Source organism: Puntigrus tetrazona, chromosome 15 (genome assembly GCF_018831695.1).
Source record: "Puntigrus tetrazona isolate hp1 chromosome 15, ASM1883169v1, whole genome shotgun sequence".
Lineage (NCBI taxonomy): Eukaryota > Metazoa > Chordata > Actinopteri > Cypriniformes > Cyprinidae > Puntigrus > Puntigrus tetrazona.
Genome location: NC_056713.1, coordinates 9,119,976 through 9,139,304, shown reverse-complemented (window position 1 = coordinate 9,139,304; position 19,329 = coordinate 9,119,976).

Here is a 19,329-nt window from a genome sequence, read left to right as displayed (position 1 = left end):
ATTATTAACTATGACTTTTTCTTCAATAAACTCCTAATTTGCTGCTTATTATTAGTTAGTAAGGTAGCTGTTAATTTAGGTGTGAGGTAAGGGATAGAGAATGCAGTAATGCTTAAGTGCTAATAAACGGTTTATATGCTAGCGATATGCATGCTAATGAGCGTAATTAGTTAATCATAAGAATCAGTTGCCCATATTTATACATTTCAGAGATATCTCCCAACTTTTTCCACTCGAAACATTCACCTCCTCTGCTTCCGTGAGGCCTCTAGGTGTCAGTTTGGCTTTGATATAATCTACAGTTGCTACAATAAAAGAAAAGCCAACCATAACTAGGTCATTACTTGATATGGACAACATCCCTCATCAAAATCACACACAACAGAAAAGTCACGGGAGGGAACGAGAAACACATTTTAAAAGTATGCAATGAATCTAGTTCGTGACAAACAATCATGTGTGTCTGCTTGACAGCTGCTTTTTGTTGTGATAATTACATTTAAGCTTCATTTTCTCCGCATACTATGAATAGTCAAGTTTGTACAGGATGGACCTGTGAGGGCTAGTAAAATATATATATAAAAAAAAAAACGCCTTACCTTTTTCTTCTCTGCCACAGAAAGATAAATACCTGGAGGGAGTGCTTTGTACCTGGAAAAAGTAACACATGCACTCTGAGCAGGCTGTGGTAGGGTTTGATGCATGCTTTTCTGATGTTCTCATCCTTTCAAATGCCACTTCAAATGCGCCTCGCAACTCAACTTGTCATAATATTTATATTATGTCTGCTTTGCTTTCTGCTCCGCGCAGTTTTCTCTGCCCTTTCCCCAGCAGCACGCACGACATCTCAATATCAAGCCTCGATGCAGAAATGACCCAATAAGCTATGCAGAAATCACCCAGCAGAAAATTCTAGCGAGGCCTACCTTGGCAAATCCGGAAATTGAAGACCTAAACAAAATGCAATCTCAAAGCCTCCTCGGGTGCGGCTCAGGTTTACCTCCGAGCCTGGGATTACACTCTTTTCCGCAGCTGTTTCCTGGACTTGGTCACGGTCTCTCCCTCTCGCACGAGTGGGTTGAGAGGGGCCAAAGCCCCGATGTTGACATTGCCCCAGGCCATCCACTTCATCTCGGCCCCTCAGCCATGGGAATCTGACATCCTAAATCAAGCGTGCCGTGTAAATCTCTGCGCCGACGCTGACTGTTTTGTTTGAATGTTTGCTTCAGACTGCCTGCATCCCCGGCCAGTGCTATAATGACTCCGGTCTTGCTCTCTACAGGAAATGTTGGATGCTTCCAGGGATCTGGCTAAAACGAGGGAAAGGGATTGTTCATTTCCCTGCAGAGGGTCTGGGGCACGACTTTAGTGCAAGTGCTGAAATTTCCTCTAAGCAGAGCTTAGATGCTCCCATCCAGTTTCACTCACATCTTTGCATGCTAACTCACACGCCACAGTGATTTATGGATGAGAGGAGAAAATAAAATAAATGGTTAGCGTGTGTTCTTTTTCACCAACAAATAAGGTGGTGAAAGGTAGCAGTCCTCAATGGATGTCCTCTTTGGACCTGAAACAACTGATCTATCAACTAATCAGATTAGGGCAGGGTTGCGCAATTTTGGTTTCTTGGCATCCTGAACACCTGAGAGTGGCCCTCCAGGAGCAGGATTGGACAACCCATATTTAGGGTAAAGGTTAGGCCGGGATTTTTCTTTCCCTTTTTAATAAGTTGTTAATGGAGTTTATTTGTTGCATAGGAAGGTATTTCTAAAAGCTTGATGATCACGGAAGTCAGACAAATCCCTCGGAATTCAGGCCACCTCATTTGTTGAATCACAGTTAAATGTCGCTTTGAATGTACAATATTGCATTGTGATTAACGTCACATATTGAATACCGCTACAGTTTGCGGCTTGATAACAGGTTATTTCAATGCAATATGAGGGCTAATTAATACAAATTAGTACAACCTCATTCGTATGATTTGTCAAGTCCTGAATTTGGGAACTTGTATGATTTAGCAAAAATTATCATGAGATCGGGTTGGTTTGCTCTTTAGCTCACCCGGTACAGAGTTTCATTTGAGAGATGAAGCCCCTCCGATACGAATACTGTTTAACTGCAGTTCAACTGAACAGCTTAAATCTTCATATAATAAGGTTTAAAATAGCATGGTCGAATCAGTGAATGCATTTGTATATCGCTTTTGCAAACACTTTCGGTTTACCGTTTCATTGTGTAAAGTGTTTGTTACTTTCCAACAAGACAGAGCATTGACCTTTTAGCAACACAATGCTGAACCGCCAAGATACTTACATGAAGCAACGTAAAAAAAATACATACCAATGAAATAAAAAATGTGGTCACTGCCACGTCACATTTAATTGTGTGATTTAATGCCGGACAGTCGCGAAATCATGTTGCAGAAACGTCACAACAAGCACATATTTTCAATGTGTCTTGGTTGGTAGAATTTTATCTGCTATGACTGTGTATGAACCTTTATTCCCTCAAAAATCCCAAGTGTGTGACAGAGGATTTTTAAAATGACTCAAGCTATCTAGTGCAGCTTCTGCAATTGATGCAGGCTGTTTTGTTTTAATAATTCACTTCATACTGCTTGTATCACATGCCAGTGCTATAACGACTGGATGTTGGATGCTGCAACGAGGGGAAGAGATTGTTGATTTCCCTACAGAGGATCTGAGGCACTCCTTCGATGCAAGTGGTGAAATTTCCCCTAAGCAGAGACCAGCTACTTCTGTCCTGTTCCATTCGTATGCAGATGCGAACGATCGGACTCGTGTGTCGAACTGATTTATGGACATGTGGACGAGGGGAGAAAATCAAACGAATGGTCAGCATATGTTCTTTATTTATCACCAACAAGAGTGAAAAATGAGCTCATCCTCTCCTCAACTCACTCCCTGAGTTGTTCTGTCTGGGAGCATCTGGAATGGTTTAGAGTTACTTCATACAGCAAAAGAACAGGAAAGCCGAGAGCAGGTATTTAGTAGATTGTGGCTCTGGGTGAGGACTGGCCTCACGCAGTTATCACTCGCCGGTGTCTAATTTAACCATCTGTTTCACTGACGTCCCACTGTCTCGAAAATCATTCCTGATGACTGTAACAGAAACAGTGGAGGTGTAACTAGCTCTCTTGAGAGGAACCATTTTGAATCATATTGGAATACTGTATCCAAGACTAAGGCATTCAAGTCAAACTTTGAAATTATTCACTTTGAACATTTAATTTTCAACGAATCCTAATACCCGTAAATAAAGCTATAGCACTATATCTCTATTGCAACTCAGGGTGTCCAATCCAACCCCTGGAGGCTGACAGAGTTTAGATCATAATCCTGATTGATTTTAGAATTGTAGATGGGTTCCAAGGTTAAGTTTAGGTTTATGCAAAGGACTGAGACCTGGACAACATTCTTAGAGATCAATAATGTTCGTCCAGGCTGTTAGTGGCAGTTAATGGATAGAGTTGCTCCAGAACTAAGGATTGGCTAGTTAGTTTTGGTGAATTGAACTCTGCTGATAGATTTCATAACAACACCACTACGCTGACAGGAGCTAATCTTTTTGGAGGCTTATAAAAGTGTGAACTGGATTTATTTCCTGTCTGCTGCATTTGACATCACAACACCAGAAAGATATTTGCTTTTGGAAGGTCTTGGGACTTTGCACGTACTTGCGGTGCCACCAGCCAATCAGTGTTGTCAGGACCTCATGAGCATGCTTGACACCATTTTAGCGGCCAACTAAACTGCAATGACAGAGAGTATTACCGCAGGGGTATACTCCACATTCCCTCCAAAATCCCCAGTGTGTGACAGAGGCAATGAAATTACAAAATTAATTAAGATCCAGCAATGAGATAATGGGATTACAGTACATTTGATGAAGATGGGCAAAAGTGCAAAATGAGATATTGTTGATACCGCCGCTATCAATCGGTACAAAGCAAAAACAGCTTTGTGGGTTACATTAGGATGCTTTGGCTCAGCCTGTTCGAGGGAGGAATGGGCTTGGCTGCAAACTCTGTGTGCCTCTCTTATCAGGTATATATGATCAGCACTTAAAGCCACACCAGGGAGAATGGATGCTATTAATTTGAGGAACTCTCTTTTCCTGCATGGATCTCTGTTGTCTCTGCTCTTTCTGTGTACGAGTCTTTGGCACGGGGCTCACACACTGCAGGGAGGAATTTCTTTTTATCATCTTTTAAAAACATTTTCAGCCTTTTTGACTCACTATCGACTAAAAAGTACAGAGGAGAAATGGAATGGTGAACAGGGGGATAATGATATATGTTGCAAGCCATATTTGAACTCACATCACCCATATGAGCACCAACCATCAACAATATGTTTTAATACCAGTTTTTATGTAAAAATTGTTAATACTTTCAGCTCGACTAATGCCAAATTTCATTCTTGTACTGAAAGTGGAACAAAAGAACAAAACAAATCCCTTGTACTTTCTGCTAATATTCAAATGCAGAAAAATGTTTGTTCCAAATACTGCTTATGCCAAGCAAGAGGTGAACAGTTTATAATCACACACTGTGTTTGCGTGCCTCCAGTGTCCCAGCTTCGCTGAAATCAATAGGCATTATTTATAACACTGCGGACTCTCCAGTGCTCAGTGTTTCCAGCTTAGATAAGGCATTGAAGACGCCCAGCACAGCAGCCAGATCAACTTCCTGATTTATATACAGCATTCTGCACTGCACTCCTAAAGCATTTAAAGCAGTAAATTCAACTTTCCCCCTAAGATACTGCCTTTCCCATTTGTCAGCTCTCAGATATGCTCAGAAAGGAATACTAGCATACTGCGCTATTGACTGTGTGCATGGAATGCTTCCTTAAATCATATCACAATAAATGAACTGTAGAATGGTCCACCTAGCATCTCTTGATGACTGTGAAGTAAAGCAGGTTCAGTATTCCTGCATTGAATTTGCTGAGCCTGGATTTACAACAGCCATTGTCTTTAACCCAGAATGCTCTCAAAATAATTCTGCATTCAAGCGCAGGATTGTCTGCCTGCCCTAGAATCATCCTTTTCATGTCAGATTCCAGACAGCTTTTTGAGGGAGTATTTGTTGATGCAGGACAAAAGACACTGTGGTCTTGAAGGTTGACCTTCCATAGGTTCAAAGGTCAGCTCTCTTGGGTCCATTAGTCAGGTAGATAGTTTGTGTTTGTTTGAGACAGCACAGAAGCCGTTTCCCAGGGTTAAAAGTGAGCATTGAACTATGGGAGAATGAAAGGGGGCGGAGATTTCACCTGTCTTGGAAGGATGTGAAGGTGATCAATTTTTAACTGTCTAAAAAAATAGTACCAATTCACCAAAACATAAATAAGTCACTTGCTGTAAACATGTCTTGTGATTGGTGGTTACCTAAAAAGTAAATTAGTGGTAATTTTTTTTTTTTTTTTTACCCATCATGCGAAAATCAGTCTGATCAATTATAAAGTCTTATAAGTCAATAGCACCATATATGATGATAAGTTATAGTGATGCTTCCTTAACTCATTTTCCAAGACTACTAGCATAAGCATAAAACAGATTTCTTTGCTTTGTTCTGTAAACTCTATTATTCAGCTCTGAATTCAAGCATGGTGCCTCAAACTTCCTGTAGTTTTTGAAAGAGCTCTCTGGCTGTCCTTTGAATGTGGGTGGTTGTAAATCTTTTGGCCTATAAGAGGAGCCCTAACATTACATTCCCATATTTTCGTTCTCTTCACTGCTCTCCGTGCCCCGAGGTACAAGCATTCAGACCGTTCCTTGTCTTTGACCAGAAAACCTCAAAGAACGATTCTTCACTTTATGGATTCTTTAATGGAATGTCTACGATAAAGTATTATTTATGGACCGTCAATCACATGTGACAATGATGTGTCTGATATTTTGAGGCCAGAAGGTCAGGTCAGCCTTAAGAAAACATTAAAAGAGCTTTAGCTATGTGCCTTTTGTCTTACGGACTGAGCGTGGCCATCTGGAGAAAAGACTCTTTCTAAGAGTCTATTGTACCCTTGACCTCACACTGCCTGAGGTTAGATGCACACTACTGAGGCATGAAGTCTGGCCAACCACCGGTGTCAGCTAGTAATACTAGTGGTATTTGGTTTGTCGCACAATGGGACATTGGTCTTTTTACACACTTGAGGTTGTCAATAAACTTGTTAGGCTGGAGATAAGGGTGGGTTTTATCTTTTGATTTTGTGAAATGGATTTAAACACTGTACTTGAGGGGCACATAAGTCACAGACATAATTCTGTTTCAGGCCAAACATTGTCCTGCATTAATGAAACAACCGAATTCTCAAATGTATAATATACACTCAACGGTGCTATGCTAACAATGGCTCAATTCATTACGAACCTGCTGAAAGCTAAGAGTCAACACAGCTGAATTTGCTACGAATCAGCCACACAGTGATTAATTACTTTGCGCCTATACAGCAGGATAACGTCTCGACGTTGCACAACTCTACAAGTGTTACATGCATTTAAACAGTCAAAAGACACAGTTCCACCCAACTGAAAAATCCACCTGTACCATGAATTAATGGCTTTGTTTGGTTTCAAACCTAATATACACTGAATGAACTCTTTCTTTGAACTCTGTAATGCTGTGCAAACCAGATGAACCTGAATATTTTAGAAGTTTGCAAATATGAATTGGTAATGTATACTTGTGCAGTAATGTTTTAAAATTCACTTAATGTGTATTTTTTTTTCAACTTTTAATTTAACTTAAATTTGATGCTGTCTTGAATACGCTGTTTTGCATCACAAATGTTTACATATACTCCACAAAACAAAAAATAACTGAATTGAAAAATTACCCCATTCAAAAGTTTACATTGGATCTTAATACTAAGTGCTTTTTCCTGGACGATCCTGTTTTTATATTTTATATACTTTGTAATTACATAAACTAATTCTCATTAATTTACAATTGCACGTCTCTCAGAGTCGACTGTTAGGGTAAGTTTAGGGTTAGTAGAATAAGTTGACTTACTCTTGCAGTTTCTGATCAGTATGTTTTGTGTTGTGGAGCCATTAAAATAAAGTGTTACAAAATATTAAGCAATCTCTTAATACTCTAATGACTGCTAGTTGACGTATTACTTTGTATTCTAGGAAAAAAAAATATGTTTGTGGCTTCTGAAGTTTGGTACTAAATGAAAAAAAATATGATCATTAAGCAAAATGAGAATTCATGATGAATCATAATCCCGTTGAAAAGTTTACATCACCTGGCTCTAAATGCAATGTGTTGAATCCCTTAGCATCAATAAATATTTTTATCTTCTCTCTGTTTCACCTTCTCCCTCAGGGTGAAAAGATAGATCTCAAAATCAAATAGCCACTGCCTGAAAGGGGTCAAATATGCAGAAGATGCTGGAAAACCAAAGAATGTTCAGGAGCTGGGGGATTTTTTCCAAGAACTGCACAGGACCAACAAAGGACTTGTGAACAACTATCAGAACAAATATAGACAGTGATAGATCATACAAGAAATGACACGCGGTATTACATGGGTACAAGGGTATGTAAACTTTTGGACGGGGCTATTTTGATCAATTCTGCAAGGGGTTTAAAACTTATGAGCACAACTATATACATATGTGCACTCAATACTGTGTGATATCTGGGGAAAAAAATTATAAATACAAACCCAGTTTGGGGTTTAAGAGATAAGGTTTTTAAATTTTATATTTCTACCTGATCTTAGTAAAGCCTCTCAATGTTTTAACCTAATGCAGTCAAGCTGAACATTTTCAACAATATTTTTACACTTAAAAGCCAGACTAAGAAGCAATTAAAGATGTAACCTAGCCAGGGACATTTTAGGTTACGTGACAAAACGTTTATTACCTGATTGTGTGTATATATATAAAAAGAGACATAATAATAATCCAGCCATGCGATGCGTAATTATCTCCACTGCTCTCTGCTCACTGTACAGCTCATTATGAAAGCAGAAAAACTGCTTTATCAACCATCTTGCCCGGTTAAATGAGAGCTATTTTTATCTAATACACACTGTGATGATGGTGCAACTGTAATTTCTCTCTGTTCCTCACCTCCTTCAGTGCAAGGGGAGTTTATGCCACATTTGCACTTTGTGAAATGGCCCGGCATCTATCTGAAATCCTTTTCTTCAGTTTTAGCTGGCTGCACAAGCCTTTGTTTGTTTTGCTGATTTATGCGCTGCCGAAACCGGTTTCAAAAGGACACATTTGGCAACTGCAGATTGTGTTCTAGGCTTGTGTTTGTAAATGTAAATGAAGTAGATGTGGATTACTGGGTTAAGATGGTGGCTGCCGCTGGTGAGGGGGTTGGTGTGGGTGGATCCATAAAGAGACTCTCAGAGCCAAACAAAGCTTTCAATCACAAGCTCTTCAAAGCTTTATTTTTTAAACGGCAGCAATACAACCTAATTTTCGTACCGCCATTTAGGCGGCTGACAAGATTGTTGAGGAGACGCTAACTAAAAAAAATCTGTAATCATTTACTTACCCTCAAATCGTTCCAAACCTATATGACTTTCATTCGTGCGCAAACTTAGCATATATAAAGAAACTTAACAGATATTTTGAAGGATGTTGGGGATGCCATTGAGCAAAAACATATTTAAAGAAAAACTCCACATTTTATTTTGTGTCGCCATACTTACTCGTGTCATTAGTCATGTAACCGTCTTTAAACAGGGAAAACGTGGAACTGTTTGGTGGTTTCTAAATTGGGATGAATGTTAACATAGTGAATGTTATACTGAAAGTCAGTGAGCAACTAATATTCTTTAGAAAGAAATATTTTTTATAACATTGATGTCAGTAATGCCTTAATAAAAGATGAAAAGTTCAGAACAGACGTCAATATTGAGTATCGTCTGAGTATAGTAAAAGTATCTGAACTGCTGAGCAAAGTATTAATTACGACTACTTTGGAAATGATAGAAATAGACCTAACCTATAGAAATTAATATGAAGGTCCAGTCCTAAGCTTAGCCGGTGGAGGGACGCAAACAGATTGTATGAATATGTATTAATTTGTACGAATTAGCTACCAATTCGCCAAAATGTAAAATCGTTAAAAATTGAGAGGAAGCTGAACGAATCCCCACAACCATTACATTTATTGCTGCGAATGAGATTCTCATGTTTTAGTCCCTTATAAATAGTTTTGGTTACAAGGATAATATATATAATGTAGTGTATGTAAAATGAGCTAGTTTCAAATTAGCCTGCCCATCACAAATCCTGATATTGTAGAGATTTTACAGTAAAGCAAACGCATTAAGACAAATAAAATTGCTAGTATCCTTCCTCGATAAAACGATCATTTTTTTTTGTTGGTTTCTGGGCGTGTTTGGATTATCTATCTTTGCATTCCCCGCTCTATTGTTCTTTCCTACATGTGGTTCTCCTTGTCCTCTTCTCTACCATACCAAGGGTCTAGTTCTTCATCTCCCCCTGTTTCTCTCTCCTCCCCTTCTCTCTGGTGAGCTCGAGAAATCTGGCTGTCGCCCAATTTGCCGGTGCTGTGTCGTAATTGCTTTTTGTTGGTGGAAAAAAAAAGAAAGATAAAAATTGATTCCTTGCAGTGCCTCCCACTATCCTACTTTCCCCGTCTCTCTTTTCTGAGTATGTGAAGGGCAGTTGTCTGAGGAGAACTCATCAGCAACGCCGTCGTTTTCTCACTGTTTACTTTTCATTTTTCACACATGCACTGTTATAGACTTTCTGCCTTCCCTTTTCTCTTCTCCTCTCATTTCTGCTGCTCATTTCTCGCCGCCTTTCTTTCCTAAAGCTACTGAAGAACCTCAAAAGACAGCAATTTCACAGCTCTCTCCTTTAATAGGAAGGAAGCATATTTGTTTCTAGTTGCTGAGTGAGACGTATGATGTTGGAGTTTTGCTTAATTGGGAACAGACTGATCATGGTTGAAGTCTAACAATTACATAGCTGCCAATCATAAGTCATACCACCCAAAACCATACATGTATTTTCTCAGTGCATTCATTATCCTAACATTAAGTATGCAAATGTAAACAAATTTGTTTACACGTCATTCCGAAGCCATATGGTTTTACTTCTTGTTCTCAAATAGAAATTTAGCAGAAAGTTTACCCAATGAAAGTGAATGAAAATTCAAAAATAATTTTATATGACTTTTTCACAACTTAAAAAAATAAAATTATATATATATATATATATATATATATATATATATATATAAAATGTTATTCTTATTATATATATATATATATATATATATATATATATATATATATATACATACATACATACATACATACATACACATACATACATACATAAACACAAAATGCAAATACACAAACATTTTATAAAATGTATATAAAATTAAAATGTATTAAAATAAATAAATAATAATGCTGTAGTTGCACCATTATGGTACAAAACATCTTTAAAACCAAAGAAGGGATCAAGTTCAAGACCTTTTTTTGTGTGGTACTAAATTAAACAAACTAACAAATAATCTAAATTGTCTCTGAAACGCATCGTTCGTGAGTTAAGATGGAGGCTTGTGGGTTATGCCATGCGTCAACCTACCAGCTGCCATTGAGATGAATGGCTGCGTTTTCCAGATGTTTCCGACTCCGTTGGTCAAACTAATCATGACATGGCAAGTTTGAATATGCAAAAAACGCTCATAAGGGTTCACAATGACCTGAAGGTGAACTCGGTGATGTCAGAATTTAGTTTTAAGTCAATGTTTAGCAAAACATCGCCCAGTGTACTTTGAAAGCACTCTATACTCTCCAAACTTAACATACGTTTCAAAGTCCCGCACCGCTTTCCGATGCCGTAAATATCCACTCTAATATAAATCGCTTTGTATGTTGAACTGCATCAAAAAAAGGGGCAGTTTTTGGCCTTGCGGAGCTCTCTGCTCTAAGTCGCGTCGGTTTCAAACCAGACTTCCTAAACTTAACGCGCATTTCAAAGACCCGCACTACTTACAGATCCTGTAAATATCCACTCTCTAATATAAATCACTTTGCGTGATCGAACTGCATCTGAAACACATCTGTGATCTCCTGGCCCCTCGCATCAAAAAGGACCCGTTCATAAGAATCCAGCTCTCTTTCATTAGCTTGTACGCAGGGATCAGGGTTAGCCACCGGGAAGGGGACTTTCCTTATCTGATAATAAGTCGCTTGTCATCAGGCTGTCAGCGAAATCTTCTTTCTCGTCAGCTCGCACGTCGCGTTCCACTTCAATACCGCACGAAACCCATGCCTCGGCGATACATCACGGCGTGTTTACACCGGAATCCAAGAGTCACACCGTCTCGGTATCAATCACGCTTAGCGAGACTCACTTAAGCGGAGACTTATCGTTTAACTTCCACGTTTTCAATTTAGGCTTAATTGGCCGGTGTATGTTTTGGTCGGAGGCCAACGAGAGCATTTGGGAGTATTTTTTCACGAAAAGCACTTGTGTCAACAATGGCTCGGTAACAGCCCTTGCCAGAGTCACCTTGACAGCTGCTCCAACAATGCGGTTGTTGATTTCATACTAAATTTAATTTGGACGGTCGCGTTGCGATTGGCCGAGCCTCGACTTTAGCCGCCCGCCGCTGGTTTGGTCCCGTCCCAGCAGTATGGAAATAAACAATCAGCCTCTCTCTGTATGTTTATTGTCTTTCTTTGCACAGTTGTTTACTTTTTTTAGCCCCGTTTTTTGTTCTCTGTTGGTCAAATCTCTTATGTATCCACTCTACTTTGTTGTTGAGTTTTAGTTTGCTGTTCCCAAGAACATTCCCCTCGTGTCCTCTCACCCTGGATCAACAAAGATTAGTGATTTACCTCCAACGCACACAAACCGCACACCCAAGGTGGCTGGAGAGCTTTTCTCTGTGTTTGGAAAAGAATTTTAAAATATCTGGGCGAGTAAAGCGGTTTCTCCAGCGAGTGCGTATTAGCCTGCTTTTCCAAGCTAGCAAAAACAAGCATGTTCATCAAATGCATTGTCGATAGACTTTGCGGTATTAAAGATTTATATTCTGTTAGGCTTGTTTACCCGTGTAGCAATTCGCAATTCAGCAGTTCTGCACTTATTGCAGTTTTAACTTATGGCTAAGCATGTACAAGCATTAAATAACATAGCATTGTTAAATTGAGTAAGTAAATAAAGTAATTCTATGTAAAAAACGCAATATCATTGTACTTTGTTTTCTAATTTGCTTTATCCATTGCCTTAATTTTTAAAAAAAAAAATTTCTGATGTGGAAACCAAAAAAAAAGCAAATGAACGAATTCATGAATATATAAATAAATAACCATTTTAAATAGATATTTCCATTACAGTCGTTTCTAATTTATTGACGTCTGATGTTATACTACTTATATTTATACTTTTATTACTATTATTATTGTTATTATTTTTATTTTGCTCTGATCTTCAACACCTAACTCTCAACCCAGATCAGATAATTATATATTTCTTCATAATTTTTATTTTTATTATTCATTTTAAAATCTGTGATTTAGTGTTATTTTAGTATTATTCATATATATATATATATATATATATATATATATATATATATATATATATATATATATATATATATATATATCAATCACACATATATGTATACACACACACACACATATATATATATATATATAATGTAACATTACTTATGATTACAGTATTAAGTGTATACTATTTGTATACATTTTAATTATGTTTAATAGGTTTAAGTTTTAGAAATGTTAGTTATTTCATTAATTATTTCATTATTTTTTCATTTTTAATTATTTAAAAAGATTATTAATACATTTTTTAATATCTTACTATTATACTACAGTTTTAGTACTTAGTTTAGTAGTCTTAGTAATTATAATATAACCTATTTTTGTTTCAAACATAGTAGCAAAGGCTTGGGTTGCGAGTGAGCTTTTGAATAAACCTATAAAGAAAACATATAGGTGTAAAGGAGACAGTCTTCAAGAATTTGATTCTGTAATAAATGCAATAGGGCACTTACCTCCCCAATATATAGTGCATTATACTTTCTTACTATCCTACTCCACACATATAATACTCTGTGATGACCTGAATAACAAACTCTTCACTCAGTGGTTGTAATGAGAACCTCAAGGACTAATATTCATATTATTCAGAACATTTTTTTGCCGCAGTGTAATCATAAATCGCTTTGGTGCAGCGCTTCATTCATTAAGTCTGAAAAATGAATCAGCGATTTTTGTGTCCGTGGCAATTTTATGAAATGTGAAAGAAAAAAAATCCATCAGCTAATTTTATTGTTTGCTTTTTTTCATATCACTGAAATTCAAGGCTACTATTTCTGCGGAGCTCAGAGAAGGCCATTGATTTCATTAGGAGAACACGGGGAGTGGATTATAGGATGATAACTGCTTCATAGTAAGTCAACAACAGATCGATACCAAATTGCGTTATACCTTGTTTGTTCATGTTCATGAGCGCACCACAGATGCTTGGCAGAAACGCAAGGATGGCTTCTGGCTCACAGGTCTCTCATGGAGCAAAAAAAATTATTAAATGGCATATATATATATATATATATATATATATATATATATATATATATATATATATATATAAAAATCCAAATCCAAAATTATGTCATATTTTGACCAAACCAAAGATAGGGGAAAAATAAATAAATCAAACATACAGTAAAAAAACAGTAATATTATTTCTTATTAATGTTTTTATTTGCATATACTTTTAAATGTGATTTATTCCACTGGTGGAAAATGTATTAGTATTGCTATATATTATAAATAAATAAATGCACGCATACATAAATGTAAATATTAAATATAATATATTAAATATTTTATATAATATAAACATTTTTAAATGTCTCAAGTGAAAGTTTTTACAAATCATTAGTAATTTTAAATAATAAAATCAACATTGACAACAATTACAAATGAATTAAAGAATAAATAAAAAAAAATTATAATGATAATAGCATTTTTTTTAATGGTAATAACAATTTGAAGGGAATCATTTTAAGCCATGGCTCTAAAATAGCATTTTTTTCCCTCCTGTTTTGGAATAAAATGTGACCTGGATATGTTTGCATCAAATTCATTTAACTAGCTATTTCGGTCTTTGAAGAAGCAACATGTCAGCTCGTAAAAGAAATATCTTCACTAGGATAGAAGTGTTTTTACTGTATACTAAACTGCATGATTTATTTATAACCTCCAATTCATATTACAAAGGAGGAGATTTGTGTACCATACAAGAAGGGAAAATAGTCTTATTGAACTGTATAAATAATAGATCAGTGTTTGTTTGAAACACAGCAGAAGAAAAACGACAACATAAGATGAATGATAGCATTGTGCAGAGAGTACAAATATATAATGTATTCCGAGGGGATATGTTGCCTCAGCGCTTATGTACGGCTTCGTCCTTTTAGCTTTTATTTGAGAACAAAAGCATGTTTCATATTTAACTTAACAGATTGTCCTAACATGCGAGTTTACAAATGATGTGAAATTGGAAGAATGCAGTAGAGCGCTGTTCTTCACGAAGTATGAGTTAAAGTATAAAACCTTTGAGGGACGACACAAAAGACTACCATTGGTACATGCCCAAAAAAACACCCAACATCCCAAAATGACTGGATTGGTCATCCTGGTTGATGTCACAAAAAGGCTCACGAATATTACTCACATTATGTTTTAGCTTAACATGATCGATGCTTCCAGTTGGACATGATTTCATAACGTCGAAGTCATTTATGGTATGTCCACACCATAAATGAAGCCCTTGAATACACCCTCACCCAAGTGCCTGATACTGTAATGGTGCATTCCATTTTAAATTAGAAGTTCCTGCTAGCAACCTAAGGTACGAAAACATGGGGGCACCTCTCTCGAAGGTCTTAAGCCATTCATAAAAGGCCTTTTCTCTTTAGGAGCCATAAAGTCTGGTTTGAACACTGAGGGCTGAGTGACATGTTAATCAGGGGATCAACAAACCCCAGCAGACGTGGTCCAGAGGTGGAGGTGCACTTAGGCCTAATCCCCTTGTGTCCTACAGAGGTCTGGAGGCCAGCGGAGGAGCCTCAGCAACTGTACATGTCCAGCTTAACAAGGGCTCCGAGATATCCAAAACCTTCTGAACAAGTCGCTTCAAGAACGCTTTGCACTGTGGACTTGGCCTGTGTCAACAGTAGAGCCTCATTGTTCTCAGAACAAATGCTGCAATGCTAAGATGTTTAAAGTTCGTATTTTGGGTTGACACTCATGGGAAACACTTTTTTTGTCTTATCAGTTTCAAAAATCCATAAGATTTAAGATGGTCTCCAAGTTCTTCTAGCTGATTAACTACTGTAGCATGAAATTAACTTGCTAGTTCCAAAAAAGAAGTCAATGTGTCGCTCATTCAACTTTCAAACCACAACAGTTCAGCAATATTACGGAACAATTCAGTCGCAATTCAATTCAGTCGCAATTCAAGAATCTAAGCTAACGGCAGTAAATAAATTTAATCATTATTACAATTTCTAAGAAATAGAAAATCAACCTCAGCTCATGCACTAAATTTCATGCGATGCAATTTTTAAAATAACGTCTAAATTTTTACAATTTTTATTTGTTGTTAAAATATACTTATTTACAAAATTGCTTTGTTCGAATTTCCTGAAAAAAAATTCCGTCTTATTTTCTCGAATTTGAAAAAATGGGTCCAACTTTATATTAGGTGGCCTTAACTACTATGTACTTAACTTTAAATGAATAATTTGGTACAATGCCCTTATATTTCTAAAAACACCTATATGTAGTTATATCAGCAATTAATTTTTGTAATTACTTTTATATATCCATATACATATGACCATAATAAGTTAAAGCCACCTAATATAAAGTGTACCCCAAAAAACGTTATTTGTTCACGCGCATACCAAACTGAAAGAGCCATACTGAAATGTTTTTTGTACGAATACGCTGTTACCGTTACTCACCTTGTCAGCTAACGGTGTTTCGGTGTTTTCACTTTTATACCCTCAGGGGCGCTACAACACATCTCCTGAATGAGTCTTGAACACGTCGATCAAAAACACAGGAGAGGAAGACAGGGAGCAGAATATCATACGTAAAAATGTACAACACCAAAGTAAGACATTGAGGCCAAACAGTTCAAAGTGAATGTTCTGGTACACTGGAAACAGAACCGGACATTAGCGTCGCCGATTCCGATAGCTCGTCTTTGTTTTTTCTTACCTGGTACACCAATAATTCATTAGCGTTTATCTTCAAGAGTAGTTTTTAATACGCGCTCCCTGCTGAAACTGCTAAAGCTGTAGCACAGCAGTAACATTTTGACTCTCCCATACGAGTTTCTAATCCACTAGCTAGCATGCTGTGTATTCATTTAACTGAACCGAACAGCTGTCAGACACTTCGTGCCCTAACTCACTGACCCGGATTTCTCAAAATGCATTTTAATTACAGCAAACTCAACGGCAGCTGTGGAGAAAGTGCGCGCTAACAAGTCCTTTTTAGCAGGTATATGCGCCGTGTGCTTCGCAAGGTGATTGTTTTTCCACCAACATCCATGTAATTCCCAGCGGTAAAGGTGGACTTCAAAGATTTATTTCTCTAGTTAAACGCCACCTCTAATTTCTCAGCCTGTTCTCAATCAGCTAATCTCTCAACTCCCATCTCACTTAGCGGCTTCATTAGCGACTCCATAGGTAGCCTGCCTAATTATCTGCGTGGGGCAGCGGGTCGGTTACTGTTACGTTGGCAGGCACCGCGGGAGGACGCATGCTGGAGTGAATGAACAACTTAAGGTTTCCCCCGACATGTTAAACATTGAGTGAACCCAAAGCAAATATGTATGCAGCTAATGGGCGGTATGCTCGTAGCCGAATGCTAATTTCACATTCGCCGAATCCATGCTTGCCTCTGGAGGGCATCTCTTGGCAGGGGAAGGAACGGAAGGTTATTTTGAATCCAGATTTCAGAGTTAATGAATTGGGGCATATGATAACAGATTGCTGTTTAGTTGAGAATTGCAAATGAAACTGATGGTATTGATTCATACCCAGTTGACAAAACAGATTAAAGTAGCCCAAGATGGTTTGCTGATCTTGAGCATGAAGCTGGTGTTTTTGGGTATGTAAACCAACCTTTTTTCAGCAAGTTAGATAAGAGTGGATACGTTGTGCCATATTTTACCTCACTGTGCCACGATTAATCAAATGTTAGCTTATCTTTCCTTTTTTTTTGTTGGTTTGTTTATGTAAATGATTCGTTTTACATTGAAAGTGAATTTTCATATTATTTAAGCTCTCTGTCTGCGTGCATGCCGACTAAGTTGTAAAATTATTATTATTAATTATTATTACAGAGATGCTATTATAGGCTTACGAATATTTTGACTCATTATTAAAACCTTTGTAATTTCGGTGTGTGGTTTTTAAATCGGTCTATAGTTTTATTATTATTATTATCATCATTATTATTTCAGTTTAATCGTAGTTATTTTAGTATATACATTTTTTAGAAAATTTGCTGAATTGAAAAAGGTTTAAGGATTTTAATATTTAGTTCAATAATATATTTATTTTATTCCAAAACAGTGACAAAAAAAACAAAAACAGTGAGTCAGCAATTACCAACATTTTTCCGAATCTGTTATTTTATGAAACACATTCAATGTCAATGACGACAGAATTTTCTTTCTTGGGTGAACCATCCCTTTAACCTCACCCACTCATCTCAGTAGTGCCTATGAACTTTTAGAGCAGCTTTTATTTAAACACTTTTCTCTGTGTGTTGTCGGCAGATTATTAATGCCGAGCGTCTCCCTCTCTCTTTCTCCTGGCTCACAGCATGTTTTTGCTGGACTGGAAAGGCCTTCAGCGTGAAACTGTCTCATGCTCGAACACCTCACATTCCCTCTCAAGTGCCTGGGAATTGCGCTAATTTATTTATTTTTAATGTGAAGGTGCCTTCCTCGTTTGACAATCGGTTGTGGGTGAAATTAGCCTTGTCGTTTCCATGCCTCTGCCCCTCCATTTCCATTGTTATGTCAGAGCAGCCGACAGCTGAATTTTCTAGCTGTGATTCATGTCTTCAAGCCCCTGGATTTTAGTTTCTGAAGTCTGGCCTGTGTAATATTCAGCGTGTTGTGTGCACTCTCAAAGAGTCATTTTAAATGCGTCGCAGTAGGTGAGAATGCTTCATGAATCTCTGCTTTTATTAATGCTTATTGTGCAGTACGTCAGCTGCATATCAAGCAGCGGTGCTTTAGTGAATCGGGTACAGATGAACACGCAACGTGCGAATAAATGATGCCGCATGCAGGCACGCGTAATTATTAGCCGATTCGCCCTTTTTTTTCAGTCCCACGTCCTACAGCACGTGCATTTAGCATGACCGTGAAGCTGGGAGTAATCGTAATGCTTAAAATAGAGAAAAAAACGTTTGCTGTAAACGCACAATTATATATGCAATAATATATGGAGAAATAATGAGAAATTCATTCAGTAATACTAAGTGCTACATCTGTCTGTCCGTCCATCCATCCATCCATCCATCCATCTATCCATCTATCTATCTCTCTCTCTATCTATCTATCGGTCGGTCCAATATCTATCTATCCATCTATCTATCTGTCCAATATCTATCTATCTATCCATCCATCCATCCATCTATCTATCTATCTATCCAATATCTATCTGTCTGTCCAATATCTATCTATCTATCCAATATCCATCTATCTATCCATCTATCCATCTATCTATCTATCTATCCAATATCTATCTATATAGCCTTTTTTTTGAAAACAAAGAAGAAAAATGAAATAAAAAAGAATAATGTAAAATTAGCCATTTTGTTATTAAAAACTTTTATTTTAACTTAGTTTTTCTTAAAATGCATATACTAAAATACCTACAACAGAAATAATAATAATAATAATAATAATAATAATAATAAACAATAGACACACCAAAAGTTTAAGTCAAAATATTAATACATCTATAATATTATCTATGTAATACAAAAATAACACAAATTGTATAACTTAATTGTCATATATATATATATACATACACATACACTGTATATACTATATATATACTATATATATATATATATATATATATATATATATATATATATATATATATATAAATATCTGTCTATTTTTGGACAATAATTGTCAACAAAAATGCCACAAACAAACAAATAAATACAAGAGAAATAAATAAATAAGAAAGCAAAGAAAG